General features: G+C 36.3%; 1 long non-coding RNA gene across 1 annotated transcript in view; it reads left to right on the top strand.

The window, feature by feature from the left end:
• LOC115493796 (uncharacterized) overlaps window positions 1-18,676 on the top strand; it is a 65,177-nt gene extending 46,501 nt beyond the window's left edge. The window contains exons 2-3 of the long non-coding RNA XR_003958751.4: window positions 14,473-14,701; window positions 18,305-18,676. This is a non-coding gene — a long non-coding RNA (uncharacterized lncRNA). The remainder of the gene's footprint in view (window positions 1-14,472; window positions 14,702-18,304) is intronic.
• Window positions 18,677-18,891: the final 215 nt, after the last annotated feature.

Raw genomic sequence — 18,891 nt, forward strand, 5'->3', positions numbered from 1 at the left:
TACACTGGATAATAATGTACACCAGTTAACATTTTAAAATGTTAAGCACATCTGTTTAATTGCATTAGTACCTTTGCAGATAGGAAAATATAACTTTGACCTTCTGAATGGTCACATTAACAGTTAAGACAAATTTACATATATCAAGTAACCTAGAATATTTGTTGCAAAGTTCAAAATACTTTGAATCAATTCATGCAAGATTAGATAAGAACATGCAAAGGGTAGAAGGATGATGCAGAATTGCATATTCAGCTAAATGTTGATTACCACAGATATAGAAGTTTCAATCTGAATTTGACATCACAAAAAAAAGCATTTATATGTTGTGTCAAAAAATTACATGCAAGCATAAACCAAATATAAGCTGAAACCAAAACTGTTATAAAGAACTATGTGTCAGTAATCTAGACTGAATAGAGGAAAAAAAAAGTTGTTGCTCACATTAATTGTATATTTATGTCATGACGATTAAGAGGCTTTAGTTATTAATTATTTAATTATACAATGTTTTAACTACATTATAGATTTGATGACCATAGTTACAGTAACAAAATATCTAGAAAATTACAAAATAATATAAAAAGTAGTCCTTTAGGCATCAACTGATACGAAGGACAGTATTATTTCAAAGTTCAAAATGCTGTCAGAAATAACCTGAGAGTTGCTATATGAGAACTTTATCTGGGGAATGGAAAATTTAAATTTAAACAATTTGCTGTACAGTAGAAGACAATTCCAGTGGGAAGATAATTTTTAGATAATTGTTATGTCAAATGATATGGAATGGGATATTTAAAATTAAAACCATTAAAATTTCTAGAAAAAAAATCTTTGTGTAAATACTATTCCCCAAACATGGAAGTGTCCTTTCATATTAAAAACAAAACAAAACAAAACAAAACAAAACAAAACAAAACAAAACAAAACAAAACAAAACAAACAAACAAACAAAAAAAACACAAACAAAAAACCAAACAAAAAAACAAAAAACAAACAACCCCCACCCCCCCAAAAAAAAAAAAACCCAGAAAAAAAAAACAGCACAAGGCTTTTAGAATAAGCATACTTTCTGGGAAAAAATATGTGGAAAATGAATGCTGTTTTATAAAGTGAATTATCACCTGACTATTAATAAAAGACGATAACAACAATTACACATATTGACCTGGGTAAACAAAAATCTTGGAATATGTAATCTCTGTGAAATTACTTTGACTGCCAATGCTTTTAGCTAATCTACATGAGCAAATTAGTTTTGAAACATGTACTTAGTGATGGAAGAGCATAAAAATCTAATTTTATGACTACAATTCTAATATTGAGTAACTAACTGCACACTTGTGGTAGGTTGACCTTAGCTGGAGGCCAGGTGCCAACCAAGCAGCTCAGTCACTCCCCCTTCTCAGCTGAGGAGAGAAAATAAAAAGAAAAAGTCTCCTAGTTTCTGATAAGGCAGTTTACCAAAGCACAAGTAAAGAAAAAACCCAGATATTGTTTTCCACTTCCCATCAGGAAGTGATGTCCAGCCACTTCCTGGGAAGCAGGGGTCCAGCGCAGATAGTGATTGCTCTGGAAAACAAACGTAAATAACGAATGCCCTCTTTTCTTTAACTTTTTATGTCTGAGTTGATGTCATATGGTATGGAATATCCATTTCATTAATCTGGGTCAGCTAGCTTGGTTCTGTCCCCTGCCAGGATCTTACTCACCTCCAGACTACTAACTGGGATAGTGAGTGGGTGGGGGGGTTGGGGTTTGGGTGTGGGATGGAATGAATATTGAAGCTACTTTTTCACTCAGCCTCTAACCATTTCCTAAACTCAAATAGAAGGATTTTAAAAATGGGAGAAAAGTTCCTGAAATTAAGTTTCTTGCAATATGAAAGTCGCTATCTGGAAAATCTACAAAAAAGCTCAGAAGTGAGAATTTTTTCTTGGATTCCATGTAATTTCTTTGTTTCAGGATCTCAGGAGGTAGGAGCTCTTAAATGTTCTGGATCTCACATAGTATGAAGAGTTATTCTGGGCTGTATGACCTTATCCAAATACTGAACACATAAGCACATTTCTGGGTTTTGCTTAAACTAGAAGAAAGGCTATGTTCACTTAATTATGGAATGTTCTGAGACAGTCATTGAATTTGCTGAGAAATGTTCCTTCTGGTAGAATCAGTTAGCCATTTAACACACTATACCAGCAATATTTTTACTGGAAGCATGATTTTTGTACTAAAAGGTAACACTGTTGATATCAGATACAGAAATCTCTATAAAGAAAGGAGAAGAGATGTTTTCAGAAAAACATCATTGTGGATGTTTCTGTAGATGAGATGGAACCATTTTATTAAGTGACATTGCTGCAACTTTTAAACCTTCCAATCAAAGCTATTTGTAAGATTATTCCAATGCTTAACCCTGGGGTATTATAAACACTACAATTATTGAAATTTATATTTCAGTCTATCTCAAGAGGATTCTGATTATAACTCAAGCAACTGCAGCATATGAAAAACTTGAAAGGGCAAGCATAGTTTTCAAGAAATTTTGAATAAGTAATAATTTTGTGGTTTCTGTATAGTGTTTATTAATGATTGCAACAACTTAGCATATCAAAGAACTTAGTAGAATTACATTATTTTGCATAGTATCTAATGGACTTCTCAATAAATATTAATCACATGCTACAATTCCTATGCCAAATGGGACCATAAATATTGTTTCAGCTGAGTATTAGAGTCATCATATTGACCTTATTTCATTGCATCTCATGGTCAATTTGTTGTCCATATTACCACAGCCTTTTTAAAAAATATGGTTTAGATTTTTTTTCATTTTTAATACTATTTACTGTAATTTCAGCATCATAAATTTAGTTTGGTCTCTGAATTTCATTAGCATACTGTTTATTCTTCCTACTGAATGACCAAAATATTAAATTAAGTATTAGATAATCCCAAACTGAGCAGATCTCTCAATATTTTGTCAAAAAAAAGTAGCTGGGGGAATTTTTTTGTGTTCCTACTATAGATAAAGAATATATCTTAATGAAAATAGTAAACTTTTAAAATTGAAAACTAATATATTCAAAATTCATTTATAGAAGAATGATTGCTGAAATTGAATGATTAATTTATTTAAATTATGAATCTATTTTTACTGTCATTTTGCACAATTTAGGTTATTTCAAGAAACTGGGTATTAAGAATAAGAAAGTAAAGTATTAAGTAATGGTATTTACTTCCCTGGTCTTAGTAGTTCTCCATATGTATCTCTAACTTTAATACTTTTTTTTTTTCTTGATATCCTTATTTTAGATTATTAGGGTTTATACTAAGCAGTTCTTTCCATCTTCCTAAGGTCTTCTATATTCAAATATTCATGTGAGATTCTTTTATTCCTGCAAGGTTCTAAAAATAATTTTCCAGGTTTTATCAAATTGTTCTGTTATTAAAATCAATGGTGTCAGCTGCCAACAGAAATTTAAATATATTTAACAGAAAGCAGTATATTTTTCCTTTTTTTTCCTTCCTAAGTATCACCAGTTTGATTCCACTTTTATCTATCAGGCCACCATATCTTACTAACTCCCTTAAGCCTTTTAGATATCACTCTGCTCTTTTGGTTCCCTTCCAACATCTGTAAATGCCACACTGGAGAATTACATTAATTTGCCTGATTTTTTCCCCATATTTCATGTAAAGTGGCAAAGCAACTACATAAGAAGTAAAAACCTGAGGAGTTTTTGTTTCTTTTAGAGAGACTCAGAGTATCCTATCCATCACTCTGAAACCCTGTCTGTTGAGGCATCAGAAAGCTAAGTCCTGCCTACGTCTGATTCTGGCATCCCAGCAGTACAACATGTAGGCCTTACTCCCTAGAATTATAAGTAGCATGAATGATTTTATGGTGGTAACCCAACTCTGATAAGATCTTTTCCCCTGAAACTGAATCTCCTTACACTGTTGTATTATGTAAGCCCAAAGCTTCTTAAGCCTGAAGAATTCCAGTCTTCAACAAAATTAAGCTGTTTTGTATTTACTAGTAACTTAGTTCTATAGACTACCCAACATAGGGAAGTCTCATTTCCTTCTCTGCATCATAAAGGTCATTCTGAATAAGCTCATATGTACTTTTCCTCAACTTGAAATATAAGGAGCCATATATCATCAGGCATAAAACATCAGGCAACAACAAGGGCAAGCAGCTTCTGGGAGAGACAAGGAGTTAAGCATGGTGAGGCAGGCAGAGGCAGTTGGCACACTGACAATTTATGATATTTCAGCTAATGGAAAACAAAGATCTGAAGCAACTGTCTTAATTTCCTTGTCTGCAAATTGCACTTCTGTGTAACTTTGGGGTTTAGAATATAATAAGGAAAGGAGGCAGAATTTTAGTTCACAGACAGATGGAGTGATTAAAAATGTAAAAGACAAGACTTTCAAGCAGAAGTAGGCTTAAAACTTTCCATTCAATAAAACCTACACACTTTTGTCTATGGTGTAACCCATCATGTTCTTTTTAGGAGGAATCTATACTAAATATTTTAAGTGAGATTCATATGCTGAATCAAGTCACTGTTTTTTCTTCTATTATAAGAAGCACAGTTGAAGATATGTGTTGTTCACATAGAAATGAATAGTACAAGTATTATTTATGTTGTATGTTTTTTTCTTCTAGCACAATCTATGCTTGTATATGCTGTCTTTTCTTCACTTGCATATCAACTGTACTGCTACTGTTTTCAAAACATTCATGTTCCATCTCAGATAGTCTGTCTGGGTTTTTGTTTTGTTTAGGTTTTATTACATTGCCCCATTTCAATTTGTCCAGACAAAAGTCAAAAAAAACCCCCTTTCAATAGTCTCTCCCTGCTTCTTCATTTTGCCTAGAGGGGGGCTGGATGGTTGTGTGAACTAGAATTTTCGATCCAATCCTTTATTTAAATTCTGTTTGTTCTTGCCTAGACATTTGCATATATGTGTTAACACTGTGGCAAAAGAAAACACACTGAATCAATCTACCAGACTCATTCATTGCATAGTCCTTATGCATGCACCATGTACCTCAAAGTTCCAAGCAGAAAATTCCATTAGAAGGGAAGCAAAATGTTAGTCAAATACATTTGAACTTTCTCTGGACTGTCCATGCCAGTTTTCATTATACTCTTTTCCTCTGGTTAAACAGCTTTTCTCTCTGACATTCCATTCTCTTACCTTTCACCAGGGATTTAATGATGGAGGTGTTCTCATAGTCTGTTGCATTACTGGTATGATATGTCACAATCTAGTGTGTTAACTAAACATGCATTTTAAATCCAATTCTGCTGACATAAGTAAAACATGGGGCAACAAGATCATTAGCATTACCCAGTAGAATTTTTGTTCATACATACATACATGCATATATATACACACTCACACTTACGTTCTGTGAACCTCTGATTTTAAGAGTTCATGTCACAAGAATCCTTCATGCTATTTCACACCAAGATATTCTAGTATTAATACTTCCTTGTGTTCTATGTAAATGTTTTACACAGATTAAGGCTTCATTCTTACAGAGGACACTGAGAGGAGACCTCATTGTCTCCTTACGAGGGGAAGCAGAGGGGTGAGTGGTGTTCTCTCTGATCATCTGTGATAGGAATGGCATGAAGCTGTCAGAGAAGATCTAGGTTGAATACTAGGAGAAAGTTCTTCACTTAAAGGGTGGTCAAACACATGAAACAGGCTTCCCAGGGAAGTGTTCACAGCACCAAACATGACAGACTTCAAGTGTTTGGACAATGCTCTCCAGGCACATGGTGTGATTCTTGGGGAAATGGAGGGTCACAAGTTGGAGTTAGTGATCCTCGTAGGTCCTTTCAAATCAGGATACAACTTGATGAATAGTACTCTCTTCATAACATAATCATATTAATGACCTAGACCTATGATATGGTACACAAGAACTCAGATGTTTTCCTCCTTAATAAACACCTCAGGGTCCCAGTCTGCAGTCAATACAATTGTTATTCCTCTCTAAGTGCTCTAATGTTCAGTGTTATGCCACTTGTACTGTCATAAACATTCAGGCTCCTTAATTCTTCCTAGCTGATCCTATAATCTCCCTGCTTCCTTAAAACTTCTTACCTTTGTGCCTGCAGATACCTTTAGCCCACTTCTACTTTTTTTACTGTGATGATTTTCAACAGAAAATACATTTCCCAAGGACTAAATTTAAAAAACCACATTTAATAAGACCTTTCCCCACTCTTTTCCATTAAGGTGCAAACTCTTGTTGTCTCACATAAGCAGCTCTTCAAACTGGGATTCACACAGCAATTGTGTAAGTATTAATTCCTCACTTTAATCCAGTACATTTCATTTGACACTAGTTTTATAAACTATGGGATTGCATCTGTTTAATGCATCTTGGTCAAAACCAGAAGAACCAGTAGAAGAGGAGAATCTGAAATAATGCCTCTGGTATATTTGATTTGTACCATTTCATTCAAAATCCTTTAAAATTTGTGGTTGAATTTATATGCTTTGGCCAATCCAGTAACATCATAACAGTGCAGAATTGTGGTATAAAATCCATAATGCCTTATCCTACTTCAGTATGAATGCATCCTGTATCTTACACCTAACAGAAGATTAAAAAAAAAAATACACCTTAAAGCATTAATCCTCCTATCTTATGGAAAATGAAGGAAATATTTTCCATTTTAGTTTAGCCAAGCTTTTAAAATAGTCCTCTATATGAATTTTGTTGTCCTTCGATGCTTTGTTCCTTTTAGTATCTTCTTAGTGTTGTGTAATTGACCAAAGGAAGCATAAAAGTGAGTCACTTCATTGATTGAAAAAATTTCTGCAGGTATCGCAGCTCAATTTCTTTCCATGTTATCATTATTGTCAGTATTAATCTATGCCAGCAAAATGCATAAGATTCATTTTCTTATTTTCACTTCAGGAGGCAGTGAAGAGATACTGAATATTCAGAATTTAACCTTTTATGTAATCCATTTCAGTTTAATGCGCCAATAAACAAAACTGATATTGATGCACTTAATCATTGCAAGTGCAATTTTTACCTATTTTCATGCATTAACTTTTTTAAAAAATCTTGTTGATTCTTACAGTTGGAGTTCACTCTTTCCTTCAAGAGTAGTTCTACATTCACAAACAAATGCAATAAAAATGGTGAAGTTGTACGTGGGTAAGTTTGACCTCTAGGTAAATTGATGTGCTGGTTCTGCATTAATTGATTTTTTGGTGAGGAGGGGAAGAGCCAGCCACGGAAGCAATGATCTAAGAGAAGCTGCTAAGAGCTTCCTTTGTGCCTGGTAAAACCAATAGCTGACTGGCTCCAAGAATAGGCATGCTGATAAGCCAATTAAAGAGATGAGCACACCTCTGTGAGATTCACATTTTAAAATGAAGAAGCCTGGGATAAACTCTCTTGCTTTCTGACTTCTGAAGAGAGAAGTTCCCCCAGGCCCTTCCTGGCCTGGCGGCTGCAGGGCTGCAGCTGCGGCAGGACTGGGCTGCAGTCGCTGACACCTTGCTGATACTGAGCCCTGCTCTGCCTGGGCCGAATTGGGGTCCGCCAGGCCCCAGGAGCAGCTCCAGGCTGGGCCGGGCCATGGTGCAGGCTGCTGAGATCCTAGCCACTTCTTCCCCTCCCCCTGTGTGGCCACCAAAGAATCCTCCACTGTAAACAGCTCACATAGCCATGCGCAAGCCCAGGTGAGACATTAATTCTTTTTCTGCACAGATGAGACTTGCAGACTTTCAATCCTCTCTCTAGTGAGAGAAAAGGACAGACATAGAAGACAATATGAAGACACCAAGGTCAGTAAAGAAGGAGTCAAATCCCCGATGGGAGAAGAATGAGGAGATGCCTTAGTCTTGGGCTGAAGATATTTTGTAAGGCCATGGTGATGGACTGTGATACAATGGAATATCCCTGTAGTTCATGAAAAGAAGCATGGGGGTGTGTTCAAACTGTAGACATGAGCAAAAGCACCTATGCTGAAGCAAAGCAGATGAAGTAGTTGTGATCCAAATGAGAAGAGAGAGACAGATAAAAGTGATGAAGACCCTTTGTCCACAGGGAAAGAAGAAGACCTCTGTTTCCAGAGATGAGGGTGATCTCAGAGATAGATGAAGAGAAACCTTGCTTCTGAAAAGCTCATCCTTAAAAGTCTACCCCATTAGCCAAAGTTTAAGCCCTCAAAAACAGTTGTGGAAAAGGCTGTAAGTCAAGGGAAGGGACATTCCCATGGAGAACAGATTTCCATTTCCCGGGCAGCTGATTGGCTGTCATTGATGCCACAAGAGAACTGTTTCTTGTGGAGAAGTCTCTATGGCATTGCAGGAGGGACTCCTCTCCCTAAGTGGACTGAAAAAAGACTATTCTAAAGGTGGTAAACTGACTGAAAGTCCTAGGTTTTGTCTCTTTACCTTTCAGTGAGAAAGAAAAGTTGTGGGGGGTGAATAAGTGTTCTAAAGGTTTTATTCTGATTCTTATTATTCTTTCTTTTAGTTCTATTAATAAAATTTTCTTTATACCCCTTAAAGTTTTGAGCCTGCTTTGCTCATCTCCTAATCTGATTTCTCAGCAGAAAATGAGTAAATATATTCTAGTAGGTGCACTGGCATTTAGCCAGCACTAAACCCACTCCACAAATCGCATTGGCCAGGAAATCTCAGATTGGCAAACCAAAACCACTACACATAATTGGTATTTCTGCCCAGTTTTGAACTGAAACTGCCACAACTGAAAACTCCAAGTAGAAAGAATGCCAAACCTCCATAATCTGCTCATTTTACTTAGTGAAAGTTAAAATATACATAGCATGGCCAAAATACTTCCATCAGTTTTCTCTGGGAAAAAAAAATCCACATCCTTTGTTGTGGCAACACATTTCTCCCTCTCTCATGATTTTTCATAGAGGTGCACAGACAAAAATGAAAGAGAAAACAATTTCTATTTCTGCTCCTTGTTTTTCTCATGTAGAATGTGTTTGGAGAATTGTTTACCTAGGGTGATTGCTTGATTAGATTCTGGTGAGGATTGTTTGAGCCTGATGGCCAATCCAATCCACCTGTGCCTGGACTCTCTCGAGAAGGTCACGAGTTGTTTTAGAGATATAGAGAAAGTATTATGTAGTTTTAGTATCTTCCTTTATATAGTATATTAATGTATTTTAGCATAGTTATAATAAAGAAATCATTCAGCCTTCTGAATTGAGTCAGACATTATCATTTCTTCCCATTGGATTCATCTACATTTACAACACTTTGTACCTTCACATTAGTCCTGAAACAGAAAGGAAGACAAATTGCCATTTGGCAATCTGGACAGAGTAAGGACATAGGTTAGCTTTCAGTCTGCTATCCCTGATGCTCAGTTCAAACGAAATAATTTTCTGAATATAATTTTATAGACCTCACATTGACAATAATTTTATAGAACTGACAACATACAAACACATAATGTTAAAGAAATTTCTCTTTTTTTCCCCGTCCAAATTAAGTTACTATAACTCTATCTTCTCTAAATATACACATTTTTCACTTATTTTGCCTCTTGTCTCACAGGCCAAAAACCTAGATGAGCAATAAAATCCATAAATAACAATCTTGAAGACTCAGGTTGATTAAAGTTCAACTCAATTCCTTTAGCTGTATTTTCTGCACTTGACACAAACTATCCTTCTCATAACACATTATGTTCAATAGGTATGAAATTTCTTAGAAAACCTTTTTACTTCCTTTTATTCCACTCTTTTCACTTGCTGTTGGATGCTGCCAACATGAATCACTTTAGACTTTGAAATAGTTTTATTCTATATTTGCTTCTTTATGGAACTTTGATGTATGTTACTTTGCAGTCTGTTCATTTTTTTTTTTTAATACTTTCTGTGAGTGTTTATGATGGCTTACACCAGGTTCAAAAATTATTATTTGAACAAATGTGTTCAGTAAAGCTACTGCCAGTGCTCATATTTGCAGAAGACAGCTTGGTATAGCTAATTAAAACAATTCTTTCTTCTTTCTTTTAGTAAAACTTTGACCAAGGACTCTATGCTAAAGTTAATATTCATTCTTTTGAAGGCTTAGATTAGGCCAGGTGATATTTAATGACTTTTCTACAAAATATAGACTACATTCTTCTGAGATTTATTTTTGAAAACCTTTCCAAAAACACTTCCAGAAACTTTTACAAGATTATCTGTTTTTATACCCATGTTGGCAGCTGATGATAACATTCCCAATTCTTCTTCAAATATCTGGTCTTAGTATCATCATGGATTATAAGCCTTATCTGATAGTGAACTCCTCAGCCCATAATTAAAAAGAAAAACCTTTTGCATTTCATCTTTTTTTCCCAAATACAACTCCCAGTAGATTATAGATTAAAAGAACACCAAAATTACTGTATGGTTCATTATAATAAAATCTTCAATAACTAAACTACATACTTAAAATATTGCATGTTTTAATGCTAAAAATGCTGACATATTAGTTAGAATTTAAATGTCAGTGAGTGGGACCCATTCACATGGGAGGTGGAAGCCATGGGTGATCCCAGCTCACCAGGCAGGACACAAGAGCACAACACCTGAAAGCTGTGGGCAGAGCAAGGTGACAGGCTGCACTGTCTCTCTGTGACAAATTGAAACACTTGACTGGGTTCAGAGCCCACCTAGTGAATCTAGTCAGGAGATGGGTCCAGAAACTTGACCGGAAACATGATTGGAAACTATTTATCCAGAGACAGAACTTGAGAAAGCATACCTCCAGCAGAGTACTGACAAGGAGAGGGCTCCTGGCCTGCCCTGAAATGTGGTCCTGGACCCACGTGCAGAATCCAAGGAACACTACTCAGGACAGTTAATATGTCATGGCAATCTGGGTTCTGACATTTAACTAAGATACTTTTTCAAGTTTCTGTATCTATTTTGGTATTGTGACCTAAATGTTCTACCATTCCGGGTTCAGTTAAGATTTGCATTCAAGAAAAGCTTAAACATAATAAATCTTGGATGTCAGAACAAGATTTTGAAAATATAAATGTAAAAAGAAATAAAATATAGACATGCAAGTACAAAGGTTTCTCTTGATCTCATTCACTAAAGGTTTCTGAACTGGGAGCTTTCATGTAGATTCTCTGCTTTTGAAGTTCTTAGCCAACAAACAGAATATGACTTTAATTTATGCCATTATCAAGCTGAGCATTTGTAATGCCATTTCAATTGTCTTTACAAGTAGAACATTTTCTTTTCTCCACTAGAAATCTCCTGTTTCATCTTATGATTATAGTTTCTCTTTTATTAAATTTCTTTAAACTTATCAAAGAATTATCCAAATTTTTATTCAAGTTATGCAACAACCAATCTGACTGATTTTTGAGGGCTTAGCATTTCATTTTTTAAAATACATTAATCTTATAAGTTTCCTTGGTCAAGTCTTTTCCTTTTCAAATCTTATCACTTGTGACTTTGCATGCAGTCTAGAAAGGCATTATAAGAGATTTGTATTTGGGTTTTCTTCTTTGTTTGTTATGTTTTGTTTTTTCCCCTCTTCCCACTCTCTCCATCCCCCTTTTCCCTAGAAAAAAACACAGGCATAGTTTTGTACAAAAGGAAGTAATTTGGCATAGCTTTAAAACTTAACATTTTGAAAATATCTACAAGTGTTATTTATTTAATTGATGTGACTGTTGTTTTAGAGCTGCTCATTTATATTCTTTTCATGAGATGTATTAGAATAAAAATTTCAAAATGGAAACAGTGTCAAAATTATTTTGATTACTAGCTCTTCAGATTACTCTAGATATCAGAAGGCAAGGATCAGAGGATCGAGTAGCTGTGTATCTTTGTCTCTACACAGCTTCCAAGCCATCCTGTGTCATCATTTCTAGATATGCATAGAAGTGAGTGAGGCATCTGGAAAGGGTTTTTTTTTTTTTTTTCTAAAGAGATGGTTTAATATTAGGCATATAATCTCTGCATACCTACTTGCCTAAACAAAGGCAAACTTTTCAAGGACTATTAGCCAGTAAGCTCCCTGTCCTGGGTTGACAAGAAAGTGAGTTTTCTCTGGAAGTTGCGGTCAAACCAATCAGTGGTTAGATTTGAATATTGACCCCAGGACTGACCACTGAAGACATTGGACACATCTCTGAGAACACAGCCAGTTAAAAGCAGAGAACTCCAAGGGGAATGCTGTCTTTTGTTCCAGTCAGTGAAGAGTTCAGACCTCCCCTGCCCAGCCACAGGCTGGGTGTGGGAGGGGAAGCTATGCGGCCAAGGAGAGGTAGGCCAGGGGTGAAGGGACTGGAACCTGCAGGTTGGCCCCTGCAGGACGGAAGGGTGGAGAAAAACTGAGATGTCTTTGTTCCCCCATCCCTCAGAGAGAGAGAGAGACAGAGAGCCTGTGCCACCTGGAAATTTGATATCATGTGCCAGAAGTATGCCGGCAGAGGATAAGGAGAAGTGGGGAAGGAAGATGCCCAACCATGGGAGTTCTGGGCAGCCGAGATTTCAGTTGTCCTGGGACCCTGAGACTTTTAACCCTGTCTTAGGCAAAGAAAGCTTTGCGAAACACTACTCCTCATCAGTTTAAAAGAGAAGAGAGACAGTTTAAGACCTGAGATGTCAGAAGAAGATGGAAAAGAAATCCTTGGTGGGAGGAGATAATGGAGTGGCCTTTGGGTGGGTTTTTCTTGTATAGCCACAGATTGAACCAGTTCTCCCCAGCACAGAGACTGCATTTAGTGGGATGCAATGGCTTGAGCCAAGACAGCGTAGGAGTGAGAGTGGTGTGTGTCAGTGAGTGACACCACGTGCACAAGTGGACTGAAAAGAGAAAAGTTGAGGGGGTTGTGGTGGTGCTCTCTGTCTTCAGGGAAGGAGAAGATCTCTGTTCTCGAGACCCTTGGCCCCAGGGGAAGAGAAAATGGGGGGGACTGTTGTCCCACATATGAGAAAATGTTGTTCTTTTGTCCTTGGCAAGGCATCCTTAAAAGAACCCGATGAGCAGTTTTGGTCCATGCACAGTGGTGAGAGAGCACTGTAAATGGAAGGAGGATGTCACAATAGCAGATTTTCTCTGGGTAGTGCCATGGGTGACATGGAAACATAAAAGGTTTTGACTGTGTTTCCTCTGGAAGACTGTGGTACAAGAGAGACTCCTCTCTCTTCTGATGGACTGAGAATTGATTATCTGAGGGGTGGTAACTTGATCAAAGATGCAAGGTTTTGTCTCACTGTGTTTGGTGGAAATTGGGTGAGGGGAGGAGGAATGTTTTGGAAGGTTTTCATTCTGAACTCTGTGTGTTCCTTTTATTATAGTTGCAGGTTAATAAAGTTTTTTCTTTATTTCTAAGCTCGAGCCTGCTCTGCTCTATCTCTGGTTGCATCTGACAGCACTCATTTGAGAAAAATATATTTTCATGGGCACACTGGCATTGTGCCAGCACCAACCCATGACACTCCCTCAGCAGCACAATTCTGTGGAAACACTGGGGAAAACAGGGAGATTTCTGTACTTAAGTACATGAAGGTACACTTCATGTGGGAGGGAAATTTTAAAGTATAGTATCTTAAGAATGTATTAAAAAAAAAAAAAGGGGGAATAAGAGCATACATCAGGCATACTCACACCATTACCAGAGTTCTGTGACCAGCAGGAGGAGTCTTTCTCTTGCTAACTTACACCTATTCTCAACCTTGAATAATATTGGTCCAATAAAACCTTTACTCATTAATTTAAATTAATAAGCTTCTCTTTTTTTTGGTCAAATGTCACAAATATGAAGTCTTCTCTGATATCACTGAAGAACTGTCATATACCATCTCTATCAAAACAGAAATAAAGGGACATGGACAAATAAATTAAAACGTGTATTATTTAGTCATTAATGATGTACCACTGTATGATTCAATTGCATCTCATCCAGAAATGATTATTAATTATATAATTATATAATTATATAATTATATAATTATATAATTATATAATTATATAATTATATAATTATATAATTAATGAATATTAAAAGTCCTTAAAATAATTCAATTTCTGCTGCTTTTCATGGATCTATGTTATCTTCCTAGAAAAATGACATTCATTTCATGAAAAGAATTTGTAAAATAATACACTCCTCTATGACTTACAAGCAGAAGGTTGGTAAAAAAACCGACAAATTTCATTTTATGCTACACCTAATAACATGTACTCTCAAGTCTTCACTTGCACATTAACTTTGCAACAAAAATATACAGGTAACAGAAATTAACATTTTAAACTCTAAATCAGATCAAAGTGACAAGGCCCTGTGATTTAAGCACAACTGAATCTCAAATTTCTGATAGAGTAGTTGTAGGAAAGTTACAAGCCTCAAAAAAGTTTAAAAATCATATCGTTCTCTCAAAGGGAATATTTAAAACATATTTCTCTTTTGTGGTCTTTTCTCAGAAATGATACATCAGTGAGAGAGTATGAGCTGGGAGGAACAACAAGATTTTGGCAGCAGAACGCCTTCATTAGTCACAAATGTGCTCCTCATTTAGGACTGCTTGCCGCCACGGGGATCCTCATGAACACAGGACAACATTTTTATTTCTTTATCACCTGGTGACCGAACATACAGTCTAGCAGATGGATGTCTACAAAGACAAGCCAAAAACTCAGCAGCCAGGTCAAGGTGAAGTATTTCATGTGGTGTCTATATCCAGCTACATCAAATGCAGGCTTGTGATAAACTACAGCCTCAATATGTTTAGGATTATTACAGACTAAAATTAGTTGAATTCCCAACAATTCTAATAATTTTGATCTCTAGTTTTTTTAAAACAGCTCCTAAGGAAGAGAGTAATTCACACACCTACCCAGTTGTTCATAAGAGCCTTTTGCAGATATGGAGACCCTCTCATTTGAAAAGAAATTTAAGTGCAGAAAATCTAAGAGGCATAAGTAATTTGATACACATAGAAATATTGTGAAACTAACAGATGTAGCAAAACTCTATGTAAGATCCAACAAGAGGGAAAGAGGAGTTTGTTTTAACACAAAACAGTTTTATTCACTTACACTTATATTGTCACATCACCATCAGCCATCAAAACAACTGAGTCCAAGCAGTCTGTCCTACAGCACCAAGACATATATTCTGTGGTCTAGTAAAGATTAAAAATTACAGTAATAACAAGCGACAAGAGCTATCCACTTCTGCATATCCAAGTACCATCAAAATCCAAACATTCCTGAAATTTTGTGCATCTGATGATTGTACAATGACACATATCCCTTCTTTCTTCATTCATATCAATTTAACAAATTTCTCTTTCTCTTCTATTACAAATCTCTACTTATAATAGTGATGCCTGATATTTTAGAATTATGGGGTTCTTATCAGGGTCCTAACTATCACGGCATGAAATCCACATTATTCTGACAGTTGCTTGATCTCACTTAAGAACATAGATGTTCTCAGAATTTTGTGTTCTGTACACAAAATTGTATGGCAGGTGAGATGGCCTGACCTTTTTTTTTCAGAATCACTAATAATTTCTAAATATTATTTTAATTTATGATTTATTTAGAATAGCCACAATTATAAAAAGATTTTGCTTTTGATAGGCAGTCCTAAGCATTGTCATTAAGGATTGAATGCAATTAGACTGTCAAGTAGTTCATAATGGCATCATAAAAATATGATCAAAAAAGTGCCAGTCAGATTATATAGACAGACACATAATTTAAACAAACTCTGTGATCATTTGAGCTCAAAAGAGTATTTGGTGATAATGCTACTACACAGAATTTATAAGAATATGTGACTGCACCTATGCAAAAAAAATCCTACATGTATATTACGAAACAAGGAGTACACTGAATCTAACCATGTTGTGAATAGTTTCTAAAACTTTCTTGGAGCATCCTGCTACACATACAATCCTGAACTCATGAAAATGAGTGGGAAAATAACCTCCCAACAGAAATAACAACATGAGTTTTACTTCCATGAGCCGATGACATTACTGATATGAACATCAGCAGTGATGTAGCCTATCTTTTATGAAACCAATGAAAACATGTATGTGTATTTCCTTTTGGCTTTTTGAAGTTGTCAGAGAGATCTATGCAGCCATAGTGTGATTATATGACCAAAAAAGGAGCCCCCAAGTGCAAGTTTATCCAGAATGCCAAGTCCTATAATTCTGTTCAAAGCCAATCCTTATACTTAAAAAAAAATCAGTCTTTAGTGTACTCCTATGGAGCTAATGCATTATGGCATTAGTTCCATAAACCAGTAGCACAAGGTTGCTGAGGACTTTTTGCTTTAAACAAATTTTGTACAGAAATCAAAAAGGAAGCATTTTGAGGTATAAATTGTTAGACTAACTTCTGCATTTGTTACTGGCATGAGCACTCATCTCCAGTAGGCTAAAGGGTTCTGATGCTTGAATGGCTTCTAATGAAACAGAAAGTTGTAAATCTCTTGCTGTAATACATGTTACTGCACACATTTCAAGTCCTTGATTCCTCCCTAAAGACTGCAGGTTGAATGCTAAAGCAACTACAGCTCAGGAAGGTAGTGCATTACATCAAACGTCAAAGTAGAATAATAAACACAGCTATTAAATGCAGTGTTGTTGAAATGTAGCTTGGCTAGGACTCATTCTGTATTCTGTATGAACTACAGAAACACACATATTGTGGTACAAAAATTGGTCTGAACAGACCACTGGGTAAATGCAATCCATTAACACTGCCTGCAAGAGGCTTTATTGTAAGCAATTTATTTTAAAATAATAACTTAAAAAACATACATTAGACTTCTGTTAACTTTTGACTGTACTACTGTTGATACCCTTCACTTTTAACTAAGTATATCAGTTATTTGCTTTACCATTTTCATTCTTTTGGAATTGAATTCAAAGCATGGTTAGAAGGAATCCGTGAAATGTACTACAGCTTGATTCTTGATCTTTCCTGAGTATATCATAAACTTGCAGTGCCAGAAAAACCTGAAATTCTGAAATAGTTTCAACAATCATTTCTTCCTAGGTGTATAAACAAGCCCTTCCAGGCTCTATACTTGTAACTGCTACAGTTTGTCTCTCAGCAAGAAGCATTAGCTTCTACTCAATACTGCATTAGATTGCAGATTGTATGAAGCTTATATATTTCAAAAGCCAGTTCAAAGAGGTTCTCTTTGGATAAAACAAATTTGAGTGATTATAAAAGAGTATACTGTTAACCTCTTTTTGCATTGTACTCCTAGTTTAAACTTCATGAACACATTTGTAGGGTCACTCTTCCCTCTCCCAAGACAATTGTCTTCCTATAATTTGGGGTTTTTTTTATTTAGGAAAATATGGACAATAGAAGTGATGGAGTCATCTAGAAAGCCTGAATCACCTACACTAAGCTGGTTTTGGGGGCAAAACCTGGTTCACATAGACTTAAGCTACAAATGGGACGATTGAGGTTCTGTGACCAATTACATTCCTGTTTTAATGAACTCTAATCATGTAGAAGAACATGAACTAGCCAACAAGCTTCAGTGAAAGACTGCAATGTTTTGAAAAGATTTTGTCTTGGTTTCCACTGGGGTAGAGTTAATTTTCTTCTTAGTAGCTGATGCAGTGTAGTGAATGCTGGACGGTTTGGATGGATTCAGACGAGAGATCTCTGTTGATTGCTCTTAGAATATAAAGTTTATTAGGGATGGTGAAAAGTCCTGCCTGGAGCTGCCAGATGCAGCACATGGCAGGGCCTGAGGTGATGGGGGAGGGGAGAGACAAAGGGAAGAGAGGGTGCTCTAGGAGAGCAGGGACTCCAAGAGGGGGAAAATCCAAGAGAAGGGAAGTTGCAAGAGGGGGAAAATTCCAAGAGCGGGGAAGTTCCAAGAGGGCGTCTGGCCCCTCGGAGACCCTTTATCAGGGGGCTTCAAGGTGGGCTGGAACAAGACTTGGGCCAATGGGGTCACAGACACCTGATGTTTCAGGGGAGGGTTACAGGTGAGGAATGAACCATACATTTTTGGGGTTGAGATAGAACAGTCCATTTGACTTTTGGACCTATCTGTAGGTAAGGGCATTGTCCAACCAGTAGGGGGCATTGTTTTCATCCTGGCTGTACTATTGTGGTTCTTCTGCTAGACAATCATATTTATCTATCTTTCCCAGCAATGCGGTGCTGTGTTCTGGATTTAGTGTAAAAGCATTGTTAGTAACACACTTATATTTCAGTTGTTGCTGAGTACTCTTTACCCTAATTCAAAGACATCTCAATGTCTCAGGTTCTTCCAGTGACCAGGTGTACAAGAAGTCAGGAGGGAGCATGACCAGAACAGCTAACCTGAACTGGCCAAAGGGATATTCCAAACCACAGAACATCATGCAGAGTACATAAACTTGGGGAGAGTGGCCAGAATCTGCTGATTTCTGCTTGGGAATGGGCTGGGCATTGATCAGTGGGTAGCGACTGTACTGTGAATTTCTTATTTCTTTGTGGTTTATTTCTCCCTTTCTCTTTCTTTCTCTCTCCCCATTTCTCTAAAATTTTTGTTACTTTTATTGTTATTGTTTTTATTATGAATATTATTTTCATTATTATTGTTGTTAATATATTTTATGAATATGTTATGAATTATTAAACTGGTTTTATCTCAGCCCATGAAATTTATTTTTTCCTGCTATTTTCCTTCCCACCATGGTGAGAGTAGGGAGAACAAGAGTCTGTGTAATACTTAGTTGATGGCTGGGTTGAAACCATGACAGATTTTCACAATAGAATATTGCAAAATGTATTAAAAAGAAACCAACAAACTTTCAAAACCATAATTAAAAGCTTATTTACAATCTCACACATTTTAAAAATGCAAAC

This window comes from Taeniopygia guttata, chromosome 2 (genome assembly GCF_048771995.1).
Source record: "Taeniopygia guttata chromosome 2, bTaeGut7.mat, whole genome shotgun sequence".
NCBI lineage: Eukaryota > Metazoa > Chordata > Aves > Passeriformes > Estrildidae > Taeniopygia > Taeniopygia guttata.